Source organism: Rhineura floridana, chromosome 1, assembly GCF_030035675.1.
Source record: "Rhineura floridana isolate rRhiFlo1 chromosome 1, rRhiFlo1.hap2, whole genome shotgun sequence".
NCBI lineage: Eukaryota > Metazoa > Chordata > Lepidosauria > Squamata > Rhineuridae > Rhineura > Rhineura floridana.
In genome coordinates this window covers 144,714,847-144,733,712 of record NC_084480.1, presented here as the reverse complement: position 1 = coordinate 144,733,712, position 18,866 = coordinate 144,714,847, and the positions used below count along the sequence as shown (strand labels likewise).

General features: G+C 42.6%; 1 long non-coding RNA gene across 1 annotated transcript; it reads left to right on the top strand.

The window, feature by feature from the left end:
- Nucleotides 1–2,374: 2,374 nt before the first annotated feature.
- Nucleotides 2,375–14,154, top strand: LOC133382824 (uncharacterized). Its single transcript, XR_009762099.1, has 2 exons — nucleotides 2,375–2,505; nucleotides 13,557–14,154. It is a non-coding gene; the product is annotated as an uncharacterized LOC133382824 (long non-coding RNA).
- The last annotated feature ends 4,712 nt before the right edge of the window (nucleotides 14,155–18,866 follow it).

Genomic DNA, 18,866 nt, shown 5'->3' with positions numbered 1-18,866 from the left:
TTAATGTGCTTATGTGAGCCCCCTAATTCAGTTCCAGAACATTTGCATTTGAATTCTTTTTATTATATGGTATAATTTATACCCTTTAAAAAAGGCATGGGGAGTCTTCTTTCTGATATTTGTTGCCTTCTGGGCAGATCATCTTAAATCTCTGTTGGAGCAGCATTAAAACAGTGGGAGATTTTCACTTGGTGGCATTGCCTTCCTTGCAGACTGCACAATGTCATTGCCTTGCAGTTGGCAATGTGATTCACATCCCAAACATCTCGTTCTTCATTCTAGCTTACACAGAGATGCTACTCGGGATGTCGTAATCCCTGAACGGCCAGTTCCTAAGCAAAGCATACTCACACTGGGAGAAAGTGACTATTTTGGAACTGCTAATTACCATGAGAAATGAGGGTGTGTTTTGCTTTGGGCCTGCAAAGAAAGATCATGCAGGGCAGCAAAGTGACACTTGGGGGAAAATGGTGTGATTGGAAAGCTTTCTCCGCAAAGAATATGGAGGGAACAAGAGGAAAGCCTTCTTACTCCTCCTTATGTAGCAGAAGGCAGAGGTTTTTCTTGCCAGACTAATAATGTCACTCGTCAGTGAGAACCTGATATGGATGTGTGAAACCTGTCCTTTTCTTTTTGAAGGCATTTCTGCCTTTGTGCAAGATAAATCTCATACATTCTGGATGCTTATCCCCAAATGCTAATAGGCAACTTTTGCAAATCGTTGCTAAGTGTCACGTGCCCATTATTTTGGCTGCAATCTGCTCACTTTGTTTCCCATTTAAGAGCAAAGAGAGTGCAGTGGCTGAGAGGCTGAGCTATGCAGTGGGGGCTAGTCCATTAGGGCACATGGGGCACTGCCCCACCAACATCAGTCTACTCTAGGATTGCCAGGTTCCTGGCCTGAGACTGATCCTGTATCTTTAGGAGAAGAGAAGGTCAGCCAAGTGCAGGTGTTCTTGCAACTCTGCAATGGGAAAAACCACAGGGGGGAATTCTCCCTTTTCCCTGCACCACTTTTAAAGATACAGAAGACCTCTTGGTTGCCAGGCCTGGCCTCTCTTATCCTAAAGATACAGGATCAGTCTCAGGCCCTGAACCTGGCAACCCTATTAAGAAACTACAATTCCCAGGATTCTTTGGGGGAAGCTATAATTGTTTTAAGTGTTATGATACTACTTTAACCTGGCAACCCTAGTCTGCTCTCAGCCAGATCTCGCTGGCCTGCCCTCTTTCTTACAACCATCCCAGTGGGTGGAATGTCAGCTTCCGCCTTCTTAGTCTCTGTGTTGCCCCTTGTAGAGCTTGTCAGGGAGGAGAAATCTAGAATTCGTTCCATTGGTCTGCCTGTCATTGGCTCTGGCTCCACCTACTCTTGGGCTCCCTGCCTCCCACCCTACCAGTCCCAATGGGCACCAGCCACACCCACCACTGGATCAGAAAGTGCTCGGTTTGAATCTCACCACTGCCATGAACTCTCTAAATGGCTTTAGGCAAGTCACTCTTTCTCTGCCTCATTCTGCCCCTCCAGCTGCAGCACAGGGGATAATCATACTGACTTATCTTACAGCAAGGGCGGGGAACCTTTTCCAGTCCTAAAGTGGCATTTCCTTGTGGAGAAGCTCCTAGGGGCCATTTGCTGGGTGGGGGGCAGAGGTAAAAGGGAGTGGAAGAATGGTTAGGACACTTACCTTTGTGCATTCCAGCCAGGCAAAAGTCAGAGGTTTCAATTCTCTTGCTCACACACTCGCTCACACACTCACACACACTCACACTCACACGAGTAATGACTCATTGTGCTATGATAGGTTATCCAGGTGCATGTAGGTTGCCACATGACAGCAGTGGCCTTCTCTACATCATGTCTCATTCTGCCCCTGAGTGCTTAGGGACTGAGGACTGGCCCTGCCTCTCTCCGTAGCTCGTCAAAAAGACTCACTGTCCTGCTGATAGTTCATTGTTAGGGAATGTTTTTGGCAGCTGGTGTTATTTCATTTATTATTGTTATCAAAGTGGGTGGGCTGGTCCAAACGAGCCTCCTCAGCATGCGTTTAAAGGGGGGGGCATAACAGAGCCATACTAGGGAGAGATGAATCTGTCCATTTTGGTTTCTCTCTCATTTTTCTACTCTTTTCAGTTTTCCACATTTTTATTAAAAAAAAAATCCTCACAGAACATTCACAAGCATTTCAGTGCGAATTTCTCCTTGCATACCGATTTTTGTATGCAATCTTGCCCAATAAACTCATCTGTGCAAGCACCTTCCCTCAATATTGTGGTGTAATGTCTTTTTAAGATTCATGAATTGCTTGCTAGCACAGATGAGAAGTATTTAATCAGCCAAGAGCTTTGTTTAGTGTTACTCATTTAGACGTGTGTTTTGGGCTATCGGTTAAACTTGTCTCCTGTATGTGAGACTTGAGCATTTTTGAGTTTGTCTCATAGAACCTCTGAGAACCAGATATCACATGGCGTCGGAAGTTGGTGTGGATTTCTTTTCTTTTGCAGGTGAGAGTTTATTGGTGTGCTTTTGCACACATTTATCAGCGCAGTAGTTGTGAACATGGACTTATTCCGGTCTCCACTTCCACTTGTTTTGCAAGGCAATTTGGCTGACGATTGGAAACCCTGGGAGCAAGCTTTTCAGCTACAGTATGGAGTTGAAAATGTCTCTACGAAACAGCATGTAGCTGTTTTCTTGCACTGTGTGGGAGAAGAGTTGGCAGTTTATGTAATACTTTCACTTTTTCTGACGAAGGGCCAAAAGATGTAGCAGAAGTTCTTGAACAATTGAGGATATACCGCACTCCTCATAAAAATGTGATATTTGAACAATATTCCTTTTGGAACCATTCGCAGATACATGGAGATACCATTGAACAGGTTGTCATTGAACTTAAACTTCAAGCTAGTAACTGTGAATTTGGTTCTGCATTTAATGATATGGTGAGGGATAAGATTGTGTTCAGTGTGAAGGAGGAAAGGAAAGGCTTCTGAGGAACCCTGACCTTATTCTGGAGAAAGCAGTTGAAATATGTTGTAAGAAGAGCTCAGCTACAGACTATGGCAATTTCCTCAATATATGGCAAGGAGCTGCATGCTGCACATGTAATTGACAAAGTCTGTGCGGGGATTCCAGTACAGGCTCTTGGACCTGAGAAGTCACAATCTAAATGCAGATCTGACTGAACTAGAGATAATAAGTAACCTCACTGTAATATAGTGCATAAGCCTTGAAACTGCTCAGCATTTGGAAAGATTTGCTGTAAATGTGCCATGAAAAATCATTATGCCAGAGTATGTAAAGCAAAACCATTAGGTTTTGATAAAGAACAGCAAGGATACCAAATCCATGACCTTGATTTAAACAGTTTGTTTATAGAGGAATTAGTTCTTGAGACTACTGGTGTAGTTGTAGGCCAAGTGGCTGGATGGTATGCTGATATAACCCTGTGAGGACTTCCATTAAAATTTTAACTGGAGACAGGAGCAGAGGTATATGTCTTGCCACTTCACGTATTTCATGAGTTACCAGGCAGGAAAGTACTAACTAAAAGTGATGCAACTCTTGTGGCGTATGGTGGAGCACACCTACAGCCTTTCGGAGCTATTGTCCTTGATTAGCATATCCCAAGAGGAGCAGCCAAGTAAGTTACTGTTGTATATAACAGATAGTTCTTCTGTGCCATTATTGGGCAGGGCGGTCAGTGAGACTCTGGGCTTGGTTCATCAGGTTGATATTGTGCACACAGTTGAAACTTTAACACAGGAATGGCTACTTGCTATATATTCTGAATTTTTAAAGATCATTTATTTAGAAGTTTTGAAAAAACACATGTATAATCAACACTCTAAACCAGCCTTTCCCAACCAGTGTGCCTCCAGATGTTGTTGGACCACAATTCCCATCTTTCCTGACCATTGGCAATTCTGGCTGAGGCTGATGGGAGTTGTGGTCCAACAACATCTGGAGGCACACTGGTTGGGAAAGGCTGATCTAAATGATACTGCTTTACCCCATTCTCCCCTACATAAATCTTCTCTCTTCCCACCCTACCATACATCATTTATTTTCCATTGAAATTCACAGTTATAGAGTCGAAGGAATATGTTAACTTAGCCATAGTCTTTTAAAGGGAGTTGGTACTTGACCCGTTCTTTCACCTTTTGTAAAGAAGAGTATGAAGGGCCACCAGTCCTCTTCAAAAGCCTCTTTGTTTTTCCTCTTTTCTTTTGCTAATCTTAATTTGATAGTCAATTTTTCTAAGCATGATTGCAGGGGAGTAAGCCCACTGAACTCAATAAGAATGCAAATGATCAATTTATTCTCAGCAAACTTGGACAGGATCCCATTACTTACCTCCCGGATTAAAAGGCAGGGAAATTCACAAATAGGCAAAAAACCTTGTGGTTTAAGAACGTACCTATAGCCCACAAATATTTCTATCAAACTTTTAAAAAGCAGGGAAATTGGGCAGCTATAGTGAATGCACCAGGGGAGCAGGAGACCTGACCTCCTCTCTGAGATATTATACCGCCCTACAAAGTAGTCATAATGCAAACACCATTTGGGTTGGTCTTTCACAGTCCAATCCACTTGCTGTGTAGCTTGCAAGTATTTGGCAACATGTGCCTCTGAGCGTATGGTGAGTGGTGGCAACACCTGCAATCAGCCTAAATAATAGAAAGAAGACATGTACTATGCTGATCTTGTTTTAGCAAGGAGGAAGCAACGTTATTAAGACAGAGGATATAGTTCAGATGGTCACTTTAAATATGTCTGATATACTTTGCAATTTTAGTGAAGTTTCCTATGGGAGAACATTTTCTTTTGTTTCTGTTTCTGTGAATATGTGCAGCAACACTTTGCAAAATTTACACTAAAAAAACTCCAAACATAATTGTGGAATAGTGGCACTGATTTCTACAGAATAGTCTCCAGTGGACCTCAGGAGTGTCTCAATCTGCAGAAGATAAAACAGTGGGAGGTGAGATATGTTCTAGCAAAATTCTAGGTGTGCTCTATTTTTTTAATTGACCGTGCCCACCTTGCCTAAATAAAATGGTTTAAACATAGCAGGCTCAAAACATGCATCCTCTTTTTTCCAACAGCTACAGTCATTGCTGACGTAGCAACATATTGTAATCAGTCTGATTTTACATCAAACTGCAGTTTCAGATTCAACTGTTAATGCACCCAAAATAGAACATAACCTCCAATTTGAAACACAAAAGGCTGTCTTCACCATCATATGACATTGACTAATAAAAAGGCTTTGAAATTAATAAAAATAAATTTGACACAGATTTGTAGGATAAATAATGAGGGAAATAAACTTTTCTAGTTTAGATTCTCTGTAGAAACATTAGTAACACAGGAAAGAAGCAAAGTAAGAAGAACACCGACAACCATACAAAAATATAATTCTCCATCTTTGGAGATGGCAGGAAACGCCCTGTTCCCCTCACAGACCGTCAATCAGAGTAGTTGACTGTTAAACCTGTTTGGCCACTGAAGCACTCTGAGTGGAACAGGAGTCTCCTCTCAACACCCTTCACAAACTACACTTCCCAGGATTCTCTGCGGGAAGCCATGACTGTCTCACATGAAATCAAAGTCTGGTGTGGGTGTGGCCCCCTTATTAGGCAAGCCAAGCAGCTGTGAGGCTTTTAGAACACTGACGGTTCTTACTGAGCATGTCCTGCGTTATCATAGGCTGCCAGCAACAATTTCTTAAATTAATTAAAAATCAGCTAGGCATTTTTTTCACTTTTAAACTGCAGAAGATGAAGGTCAGAGTATGGGGCAAGGTCAGTATTAGGATTACAGGTACTCTGTGAACATGGCTGATTTTTGATGAATTTCAACAGATTATGAGAACTCAGAGAAAAAAGTCCAAAAGGGCTCCGGGGGTTTTTCCTTTCTTTTAAGACTGAACTCTTGATTCTCTCTGACAGTCTGACTGTTTTATGTATTGCCATGAATATTGAGAGTGTTGTTAAGCAAGCGTTTCTGTGTTCAAGACTATAAGATTTGTAAGGTTTTGTTTTGAAATGAGCTTATGGGAAGCATCAGAATGGCTTAGGGGGTATTTTCAATTTAACATTGCAGAATGTGAAAAATCCACGCTGGCTATAGTATACAGCCACTCTTGTGGCTGTATAATTAAAAATCAGCCAGGCATTTTTTAACTTTTAAACAGCAGAAGATGAAGGTCAGAGTATCGGGCAAGGTCAGTATTAGGATTACAGGTACTCTGTGATGGGTGATTTTTAATGAATTTCAACAGATTATGAGAACTCTGACAGAAAAAAGTCCAAAAGAGCTCAGGTTTTATCTCTTTTTTTAGACTTTGAACTCACTGATTTAAATGGGAATTTTAACCACATGCCCGTCCAGATCTCATTTTCGATTTCACAACTCAATTCAGTTTCCCATATTTCTTTAAGTATTTGGTTACTGCCCATTCCCTTTCCCAATAAAAACTTATATAAGGAGGAGACTAGATCTTTTTCAGTATTGCCTGCATTCAGTATTAATTTTTCTCATTGAGTTAGTTCTTTTGTTCCCTGAGTTATAATGTAATTTTTCCTTATAAATATACTGATTTGGTACCATGCCAACCAAGAAATGCCCATATCCCTCTACTTCCTGTGCCAGGTATCTCGAGGTATGGGATTGTTATTCACATAAAAATCCTTTAATCTAAAAATATCATTTTTAATTAACTCTTTGTCATCTATTAATCTTTCTTATAGAAATCTGGATGATTACAGAGAGGAACCAAGGGGGAGAGACCTAGTAAAAACAGCTCCTTTGTATATTCTCCATATTTCCAATATTGGTGTCATTGTATGTTCTAATTTTATACTTTTTAAACTTCTTTTTTAATATATGGTAGCCCCATAGGGTTATTATGACATAACAGATATCTTTCAATTTGGACCAAATGTCTTTCTGTTTAAGATCTAAAAATGAAATCATATGCATAATCTAATTCCCCATCCTCCCTCTTGGTTCCTTCTGTACCTAAGGTTTTTGGTGGCCCTTGGTTTTTTTGAAGCATATATTAATTATTCTAATTTCCTTTGCCAAAATATTATCTTACTCTTTCTTATTTGAGTGGGTAAAACATAAAAGAAAGATGTAAATTTTGGAAGCAACATCATCTTTGCTAGTGTTATTCTGCTGGAAAGGGACAACTTCAATTTACTCCGTACTGAAATATGTTTTTGTATACACTTCCATATAGGAACATTATTATGTATGATTTTTTTAAAGGTTTTGGATACCTGTACCCCTACATATCTAAATGTTTCCCAGCTTGTTTTCTAGTATTTCCGTCCAGCTAGTCATTAATTCCTGTTTAAAGAAGCGGAACTGACTAGCAAGTTCTCCTCTAACTATTTCAGCTATTGTGTTTGTGGTCTCTGTCTCTCCCTCCCTTTGCGTGCTTGCAGAGATCTTTTGTGATGCAAATGCAATTATTGTTTCCCCTGAGGGCATTTTCTCTGCTTTAGGCCTCAAAGCTACTTTCTGTCCTGTTGCTTTGAAATAAAGTTTAAGACCCACCTCTTTGTTTTTTTGAGTTCCAGCTATCGTTCCCTCCTTGGGCTTAGCATAGGAAAGGTTGAGTTGTTCCTTTTTCTCTCTTTCTGAGGCAGAAATTTTAAAAGAGGCCGAGGAGCTCCCACTCTACACCGCCATTTTTCAGGCATCCAAGCCCCGCCATATTCTGATGTTTTTGAAGGTCTTGGTGAGTTTGAAGGTCCTCACCATATCCTTAATGATCCAGCTGTGGCTCCTGTTAGAAGGTACCTTTTGCAATGTTTGACAGATTAAAGGATACTTTGGGACAGATGGAGAGTGCAAGAGCAATATCCAGAGTTATGGGTCCTACAGACTGGGTGAGCAGTCTGGTTATTACGGAAAAGAAGAATGGGAAGTTGTGCATATGTCTTGACCCTCATGATCTGAAACAAGCAGTTCGCAGACAGCACTACACCATTCCTACAACAGAAGATGTATTGAGCCATTTAGCTGGTATGATTTTTTTTACCAACTTAGTGTTATGAGCCATGCTAGCAGGGGATGGACCTACGCACAGGACGGGGGTGAGAAAGACTTGGATTGGGACATTCTCATTGGGGAAGGACCCAGCAAAGGGGGAGACATTGAACCAGCCCCCGCTTTAGATGCTGATGGGTCACCACCAGCCTTCCAGACACCCCCCAGGACAGACCCCCAGACTGGCTGCCCACTCCTCTGCCTGACACGGTGCCTCTTCCCGTGCTTGCACCGCTGTCAGACAGCTCTCCCCCCATAGAGGGAGAGGACAGGACTGAAACCTTCGCCCAGGTCCAGGAGGTGGGCGTGACGGGAGATTCAACAAACCCAGCTCAGGAGGAGTTAGCGCTTACGCGCACAACTCCAACCATGACTTGGGGTACATGCAAGTAGGGGGACCACCCAGCCCTACTTAAGCTGGGTGAGGGGGAAGGGTTAGTTGCTGAGTCAATGTCTTAATGCTGTCATGTTGTGCCTAGCTAGAGTGGGATGCTGAGTTCTGAGTAAGCCGTAGGTAGAGTCATGAAGCTCTCTGAACTGAAACTTTCTATTACTTCAATAAAAGAAAAGAACTATAGCTGTGTCCGAGTTCCTTGAGTTCGGGCAGGACACTTAGATGTGAAGGATGTATATTGGCAGGTGAAATTAGACAGACCTTCATCACATTTCTGTATGTTTAATATACCTTGGAGAAGGTATTGTTTCCACCATTTGCCATTTGGACTTAAATCTTCTAGTGAGGTGTTTTAACAGAAAAACGAGGAGACTTTTGGTCATATAAAAGGGGTATACACAGAGCTTGGAAAAGTTACTTTTTTAAACTACAACTCCCATCAGCCCCAGCCAGCATGGCCACTGGATTGGGCTGATGGGAGTTGTAGTTCAAAAAAGTAACTTTTCCAAGCTCTGGACCGTATACATGACAGCTGATGATACAATTATTGCAGCAGAGAAATATGATCAGCACGATCAGATTCTCAGTCAAGGTATGAAGACAGCACGTGCTAAGAACATCAGATTTAATAAGATTCAGTTTAAGGTTAACTCTGTGAAATATATGGGTCAAATAGTGACTGCTCAGAGAGTCTGACCAGATTAAAGCCATTAGAGGTATGATACATCCACAAGATAGACAAGGTGTGCTCTGATTTTTAGGGTCTGTGCAATATCTCTCAAAATATATTCCATGAGAGGCAGAATTGACAGTTTGTCTCACAGAACCTTTGAGAACTAGACATCACAACTATAATTCATTCTTGTATGTTATTTTCAGCAATCTCTACATTTTTTATGCACACTTTACCCTGGTATATCCATTTTTGTACATATTACTGGGGAGCAGCAATGCAAAATTGGGAAAGTGTGAATTTTGAAGAACGGCCGAATTTTGGTATCGTATTGTTTTGCCACCCTGGGCTCCTGCTGGGAGGAAGGGCGGGATATACATCAAATACTAAATAAACAAATAAAGTGCAAATTCGGGAGGTTTGCCTTTAAATGTGAATTGAATTGAATTTCTCCCCCACCCCTAAGCCATAAGGGCTGGTCTTGCTACCAAAACACTCATGGGCCACATTCCTTGCTGGGACATGTTTGGTGAGAGTGTGAAGTGGTCCCATTCCACACTTTCTAGTAGAATTGAGATCCCCCCCACCTCCCTGCATGGAGGAGATCTAGGTCTGTGTCATGGCAAGTGCATAGAATCCTCATCCTCACAAAATATGAGGCTGGCTGGGGGCATGGCCGGCAGAGGCAGCAGTTGGGGGGGGCAGGGTTAGTCCATGCAGCCCCCGCAACAGGTGAGGGGTTCTTATATGAACACACCTTTTATGAAACTGCTTACTGAGTTGCTTTTTATATGGGGTTACTAAGAATAATAACTGTTGATGGATTTCTTATCTTGCGGTTATTTTGTTGTGAACTGTTTTGAGCATAATGTATCTGGAAAAGTGGCATGCAGATAAAGCAGCTATAACGATACTATCATTCCTGGCACAGAGCCAGCCTTTCATAGAGGAAAGAATCTAATCAAAGGGCATCTTTGTGGGTTGACTGGGAAGCTTATTGGTAAAAATTAAGGCTCCTCTTCATCCTTTGTGTTTTGTTAGGTACACATCTAAGGTTTTTTTTTTTTTAAAGAAGTGGATACCAATGGTTCCCAACCTGGGGTTCAGGACCCCACAGTGTCTCAGAGTAATCCCAGGGGGGTTGCAAAGAGCCAAGAGAAGAATTATTTATTCATTTAAAAAATTAATTAATGGCTTGTCTGTGCACCACCAACTGTGCATGCAGCCCCTTCTGCCTCCCCTTCCTTCCTTCCTTCCTTCCTTCCTTCCTTCCTTCCTTCCTTCCTTCCTTCCTTCCTTCCTTCCTTCCTTCCAGCCAGCACAGTCAGTTCCCGCCACACAGAGAGCCGAGCAGCACAGCACTCGAGCGAGTGCATCAAGAGGAGGAGCCAGCTGGGCTTATGGAAGCTCCAGTGCCTCTCCCCCCCCCTTTGGCAGCAGCAATGAAGGAAGATCGATCAAGCTGATTGGCTCTGACGGTAGAGACAGAGGGACCCCTGGAGGTGGGTGCCTGCCAAAATGTAAAAGAACAGAGTCCTGAAGTGTCCCTCCATGAATACACACCTGGGCACTAACTAAAAATTCATTGTATAGTTAACTTGTAGTACAATATATGCATGTCTACTCAGAAGTAAAAGTGTCCGTTAATATTTCATAGGGCTTAGTTGAATCAAATTGCAGTAATCAGACCAGACTAAGATTCTGTTGATGCTTTGAAGCTGTACTTTTTTCGGGTGAGGGCAGGGGGCTTTATAGTACAAAAATGCATCATTCTGGTTAAAGGGAGTAAAAATTTATGTCTATAATACAAGGACAGGCTGCAATCCTAACCAGGTCTACTCAGAAGTAAGTCCTATAGAATTCAGTGGAGCAATAGCCATATGAGGTAGGTTAGGATGAGAGTTAGTGACTGACCCAAGGCACTAAGTGAGCAAAAAATAATAGGTAAAGTAAGTTTTAAAAATGTGAAATTGCACATGTTCAGTGTATTTTTGTTGCTGTTTATAAAGCTTTTGAGTGTGTTTTATACAGTTTTATATGTTCATTTAAAATATATATTCAAATATTTTACAATATGTAAAGTTGCCCAAATTTTGTTGATTTTGCTCTTGAGTCCTTTGCATGGTTTAGGGTTGGCATGGGGGGAGAAAAGTTGTATAGCAGGCAGAAATAAAATGGAAATTAAATTAAGCCTTTTTTAGTATGAAAATACAATTATGGGGAAAGCTTCACCTGTTGACATTCTGTCTGTTAATTATTATTATTGTCATATGGAGTGTCCTGAGCTGAGTGCTGAAGAGGAAGCATCATTGTATACAGGTAGAACATGTAAAACCAGATTCCAAATGCCCTGGCATCAACCAGGTTCTGTTCACCACTCTCAGTGGTTTACTTTTATCTCCTTCCTTTCATTTCCTTTAAAATTTGTTAAAAGTTGTTTATATTGCTGTAACCTGCCCTGGGACCTTCTAATGAAGGGCAGGTAATAAATATCATCATCATCATATTTGTTTTTGTGATTAATAAAAAGTGACATTATTTAAAGCTTCATTATGTATTTTTTCAATTAACAGAGACTAAAATTACAACAATTAGCATGCAGGGGTTGCAAAAATTTTTAAGGTTACAAAGGGGGTCCCGTAATCATAAAGGTTGGGAACCACTGGTGTACACCTAATAAAGTGAAGTGTGATTGACAAACAGGTGCATCAGACAGGGGCATTTGTCAGAGATCCAGGTTTGATTGGCTTCCTATTGAGGGCATTTGGTGGCAAACCTGGATTTACTACATAGTGGCCCTAAACCTCAATGCTGAAATCTTGTGTTACTATTGAGGCTTTAGGAGAGAACATCATTCTGCTGCTATTAACTGCTGCTGGCAGTTGCACATACCGCATGATTCATGTCAAGGGTGTAGTGAAATAAAAATTGTGTTACAGGTAAATCAGAACTTGCTCTTTTGAATCAATCTCTGTAAATATTCTTTTCTTGCAGAATGATAGTACATTGTGTCTCCAGGCAGCTATTGGGATCGATGTATTGGGGGACATGATCTGGTCTTGAGTTGGATTTAGGTAGCAGAATGACTGATGTAAAATATCGCACTGGAGGCATAGTTTTTGTTTATAAGACCCAGCATTTCTGAGGAAACTATCAGTGGGAGTAATTAAAAATGGACGTTTATTGCACTCTTTTATTGTGGGACTTAACAGTGGTCTTTACACAATGAATGGAAAATGCTGAAAACATTTTACTGCAGTGTCAATGAGTTTAACTTCTGTATTTACAGCTATATGCATGTGTTAGCTATCGCTTTGGGATACATGAGGCCCCTGATAGTTAAAAAAATTGAAATAGGCTGTATTAGATGTATATCATTATAAACCAAACTGCCTTGCTTTGTTTTTCATTAGCCCAAGTGCCACCATCTTGGCTGTAACTTTCTGTTTTGATGCCTTTAAATTATGAGGTGAAGAATGTCATACCAAGCTAGTGATTCTCTTCGGATCACTTTCCACCCATTCCATCTTCCCTCACTTCATGTAACCGTTTTGTCAATCATGTATGCTTCCATTTCCTTGGGATCAGATCTCTATTTTTGGAAGACGGATGAGGGACGTTCCTTGAAAAGGAAAGGGTAAATGGAGCCAGAACGACTTCACATATTGTTTAATGCCTGAACAGGCCAAGTTGATAGGCAAGTCCTTTGTTAGGGAATCAACAGGTTAATATTCAGGTATCATTGGGATATTCAGGTGATATCGGGTGAGTGGTCAGAGTGCTGGGCCCAGATTCAAATCCCCACTCAGCTATGAAGATCACTGGGTGATCTTGGACCAGTCACTACCGCCTAACCTACCTCACAGGGTTGGTAGTTGTGAGGATAAAAAGGGGAGTGGGAGGACAATGTGTGCCACCCTGAACTCCTTGGAGGAAAAGTCAGGTATAAAAAACTATAAATACAATAAAAAATATGTTTTCATGGCAGTTTTGGTGATTAGAAGAGATGAGTAGTCATTCTTTTTCCCCATTAGACGGAGGGGGCAAGCTAACTGTGAGTTGAGAACAACAGATGTCAGTTTGGGTGAGACTGCAGACCAAACTAGCTTTCCTTCCATTGCAAATAGCAGGTGTGTGTGTGTGTGTGTGTGTGTGTGTGTGTATGGGATGATTTTAAATGAAACATTGGTAGGGGCAAAGTGTTAAAGCCCTCCCCCTTCCACACCATGGTCCTGATTTAGCTCAGCCCCCCCATGCTGACTATTAATTTTTTAAAAAACACAACAATGATCTCCTAACAAACATCACAATTAGTTTGGCCCTGAAAGATAGCTAGAAACAGAGATCTGTTGTGATATTGGTGTGTTTTTACTACTCCTGTTTTAATTCCTTTGTCTTCTTGGCTGTTGTTGTTTTTATTACAGATTGGGAGCCACCCTGAAAATATATTTCTGAAAGACAGGATAGACATTTTTAGATCAATAATTTCTGTTGGACTTCATATAACTATCAAATGATGAAGTCCTATTTTATGAAGAGTAGTCCTCTATTTTAAGAGCTGTCTGAGGGCACTCCTCGATTTGAAGGAAGGGCTGTCCAGTCCAAATCCGGTTTAAAGATAAACAGTCTTCAGAAAGGTGAGCGGGGGACCTCGAAATTGCCCATCTACAGTGAGCACCTGAGCAACAGACTGAGCAAGCACAGAAGTCACCTGGTCACAATTTTCCCCACTATGATGAGATGAACTGCTATTTAAATGATAGTATTTATTTCTCAATTTGCATATCTACATATAAATTAGCATATACAAATCTTACACAAGCTCATGTCTTTTATCCAACGTTTTGGTGGTGGATTTCCTCTTTTGGGGCAATGCATAAGTGGCCACCCTAAAGAGCTGTGACCTGTTCTGTAGCATTCGGCATAGAAGCCACAATGCGGTTTTACTTAGCATACGGTTTTGTGTTTCTTTTCCTATGTGCTGGATTGTAACGTTCTCTGGATAAACCTTGTCCTAATTCATGAGTTTTGCCTTGCTTCAAGAGATCTGGCTTAAGTTCACATAAGCCTAAAACTTGTTTTGTATTCCTTAGGCTCATATTCATATTGCTGTGGGTTTCCTATCTGATTGGATGGTAAGTCTCGAATGTCTTCTGTTAAAAAAATTTTTTTTTTCAAAGACATCATGTCAGCTCAAGGTACTTTTGATTACATTAATAGGGTAATTTCCCCTGCCACATGTAAGACACGTAATAAAATAGTAACTGCTATTTTGCTACATGCTAGTGCAGAAACCAATTTAAGCTTCAACCTTCCTCCATTTTGACGACTTATCCAGCTGCTATAATGGTGTAGGGAGAAGAAGAAGGTCTTTGTTCTGCATTGAAAGGTTATGTCTACATGACCTGAATCTATAGGAAGGGGATTGTGTTGTGGAACCCTTATGTAATTACCGCAAAGACAAGGTCAAATGGAAGGCTGGACCCATTCTCCCTCTACTTAATGTGCTGATTTGTGCCAAGATGAGAATCAATAGCCTTCCACAGGGCTTTCAGACAGAGACAGGCCCTGCTCTTTGCCAAAAGAAATAATGGAGCATTTTAATAAAAAGTCAAAGTAGGTAAGATTGGCAGCTGCACCAAAGGCATTTATGAAGAATTGGTTAAAATGTGCACCAAGGGTATTTTAACCTGCATATGGTCCTCCTGCAATTTCAAATTCCCTTTTTGATCACACTAGTGTAACATCCAGCTGCTCGGTTCTGGCTGTAAAGAAGGCGGGATGCTTCGGTCTCATCAATGATTCACTAGCCACATGTGGTATTGCCCAGCTGGTGCTTAAGACCTTTGTCTTCATGCTCCCATCTGCACATGGGTGTTGTAGACTATTGCTGAAAGGGAAAGATAAATGCCTCTTCCTCTTTCACGTGTCCGTTATCTTTGCCAATGTTTTGATGCTGTTCTCTACCACAATAATGCATTGAATCATTTCTTTCAACTCGCATAAATATACTTTTACATGTAAAATTTTCATTAGGAACACAAATTATCTTCCAGCTAGACACATTTTCTTCAAAAAATAGGTGCAGTGTGAAATATGTCTTTGTGGAGTTGGGCATATGGGATTTACTAAGGCACCAGATTGTTTCTTAAAAAGAACTAAGACAGGAAAAGGATAAAAAGAAACTGCAGATGAATACTTTTTGCTTTCATTCTTAGCCGGGACATCCGCCGGGACCTTGACTCCAATATTGTAGCAGTTGAACCTAATGAGGTGTCCAGAACACAGTCTTGTCCTGTTTTATTGGATGAGTTTCAGTTGGTACAGCTCGAGGATGTGGACAAGGTGCTTGGACAGGTGCAGGCGACCACTTCTGCTCTGGATCCTTGCCCCTCGTGGCTAATAAAAGCTAGCAGAAATGGAACAGCCGGCTGGGCCAAGGAGGTGATCAATGCCTCCTTACGAGAGGGAGTGGTCCCACTTTGCCTGAAACGGGCGGTGGTCCAACCGCTCCTAAAAAAGCCCTCCTTGGACCCCGATAATTTTAACAACTATAGGCCGGTAGCAAATGTTCCATTTCTGGGCAAACTCCAGGCTCTCTTGGATGAAACTGATTATCTGGATCCATTTCAATCGGGCTTTCGGCCGGGGTTTGGTACAGAAACGGCCTTGGTCGCCCTGTATGATGACCTCTGTCGGGAGAAAGACAGAGGGAGTGTAACTCTGTTGATACTCCTTGATCTCTCGGCGGCTTTTGATACCATCGACCATGGTATCCTTCTGGGGCGACTCACGGATTTAGGAGTTGGAGGCACTGCTTGGGAATCGTCTCCAGAAGGTGATGCTTGGGGAACATTACTCGAGTCCCTGGGTACTCCAATATGGGGTTCCGCAGGGTTCAATTCTGTCCCCCATGCTCTTTAATATCTATATGAAGCTGCTGGGTGAGGTCATCAGGAGTTTTGGAGTGTGTTTCCAGCAATATGCTGATGATACGCAGCTCTATTTCTCCTTTTCATCTTCTTCAGGTGAGGCTGTCAATGTACTGAACCGCTGCCTGGCCGCGATAATGGACTGGATGAGAGCTAATAAACTGAAACTCAATCCTGACAAGACTGAGATGCTGTTGGTGGGGGGGCTCTCTGCCCAGATGGTTGATGTCAGACGTGCCCTAGATGGGGTTACACTCCCCCTAAAGGAGCAGGTCCGTAGTTTGGGGGTCTTATTAGATCCGTTCCTGTCACTTGAGGCCCAGGTAGCCTCGGTGGCACGGAATGTGTTCTACCAGCTTCGGCTGGTAGCCCAACTACGACCCTATCTGGACAGGGAGAACCTCGCCTCAGTTATTCACGCTCTGGTAACCTCTAGATTGGACTACTGTAATGCACTCTACGTAGGGTTACCTTTGAAGACGATTCAGAAACTTCAGCTAGTGCGCGGCCAGAGTTCTTACTGGGACGAAGAAATTTGACTACATAACACCTATTCTGGCCCAACTGCACTGGCTACCAATATGTTTCCGGGCCAGATTCAAAGTGTTGGTTCTTACCTATAAAGCCCTTAACGGCATCGGACTGCAATATCTGATGGAACGCCTCTCTCGCTATGTACCTACCCGTTCACTGCGCTCGACGTCTAAGGCCCTTCTCTGGGTCCCAACTCATAGGGAGGCCTGGAGAACAGTAACTAGATCTAGGGCCTTTTCAGTGGTGCCCCCAAATTATGGAATGCCCTTCCAGATGAGATACGCCTGGCGCCTTCTTTACTATCCTTTTGGCGCCAGGTAAAAACCTACCTCTTTGCCCAGGCATTTTAATTTTAAATTTAAATTGTAATAGTAATTTTTGTTTTATTTTTATTCTAATTTTGTTCTTAAATATGTTTTATAATTGTTTAGTGTAATCCCCACTTGTTCGTATTTTATTTATTTATTTGTTTCATTTATAGACCGCCCATAGCGAGTGGCTCTCTGGGCGGTGTACAAAAAGGTTAAAATACAAAATATCAACAATAAAATCAGACAACAAACAATAAACACAAGCAGCAACTAAAGAAAAAAAAGAAAAAAGAAAAAATTTAAATTATAACATAAACGCTTAAAATGCCTGGGAGCATAGCCAGGTCTTAACCTGGCGCTGAAAAGATAGAAGCGTAGGCGCCAGGCGTACTTCTTCGGGGAGGCTGTTCCACAGTTCGGGGGCCACTACAGAAAAGGCCCTAGATCGAGTAACTGTCCTCCGGGCTTCTCGATGGGTTGGTACCCGGAGGAGGGCCTTAGATGCTGAGCGAAGTGACCGGGTAGGTTCATAGCAGGAGAGGCGTTCCACAAGATATTGTGGTCCCACGCCGTGTAAGGCTTTATAGGTCAAAACCAGCACCTTGAATCTGGCTCGGAAACAAATAGGTAGCCAGTGCAAATGGGCCAGAACAGGTGTTATATGTGCTGACCGGCTGGTCCTCGTCAGCAGTCTGGCTGCTGCGTTTTGCACTAGCTGAAGCTTCCGAACTGTCTTCAAGGGCAGCCCTACGTAGAGCGCATTACAGTAATCCAGCCTAGAAGTTACCAGAGCATGAACAACTGAGGTGAGGTCATCCCTGTCCAGATAGGGGCGTAGCTGGGCTACCAACCGAAGGTGGTAGAACGCATTCCTTGCCACCGAGGCCACTTGCGCCTCAAGAGACAAGGAAGGATCGAAAAGAACTCCCAGACCACGAACCTGTTCCTTCAAGGGGAGTGTGACCCCATCTAGAACAGGGTGAACATCCACCATCTGGGCAGGGGAGGCACTCACCAACAGTGTCTCAGTCTTGTCTGGATTGAGTCTCAGTTTATTAGCTCTCATCCAGTCCATTATCGCGGTCAGGCAATGATTCAGCACATCCACAGACTCACCTGTAGAAGATGAAAAGGAGAAATAGAGCTGCGTGTCATCAGCGTACTGGTGGCAACGCACTCCAAAACTCCTGATGACGGCACCCAGAGGCTGCATGTAGATGTTAAAAAGCATGGGGGACAAAATTGACCCCTGAGGGACTCCACAATGGAGAACCCACGGTGTCGAGCAATGTTCCCCAAGTACTACCTTCTGGCGACGATCCGCCAAGTAGGAGTGGAACCACTGCCAAGCAGTGCCTCCAACTCCCAACTCCGCGAGTCTCCCCAGAAGGATACCATGGTCGATGGTATCAAACGCCGCTGAGAGATCAAGGAGAATCAACAGAGTCACACTTCCTCTGTCCCTCTCCTGACAGAGGTCATCGTACAGGGCGACCAAGGCTGTTTCAGTGCCAAAACCAGGCCTAAAACCGGATTGAAACGGATCCAGATAATCGGTCTCATCCAAGAGCACCTGGAGCTGATTGGCAACCACCCGCTCCAGAACCTTGCCCAAAAAGGGGATATTTGCCACTGGTCTATTAATTGTTCAAGTTATCTGGGTCTAAGGAAGGTTTCTTCAAAAGAGGTCTCACTACTGCCTCCTTGAGGCTACTAGGGACTACTCCCTCACTCAAGGAGGCATTTATCACTTCCTTGGCCCAGCCGGTGGTACCAGTCCTGCTAGCCTTGACCAGCCAAGATGGACAAGGATCTAGAGCAGACATGGTCGCCCGCACCATTCCAAGCACCTTGTCCACTTCCTCAAGCTGCACCAACTGAAACTCATCCAATAATGAAAGACAAGACCGTGTTCTGGACACTTCAATGGATTCATCTGTCGTAACATCAGAGTCTA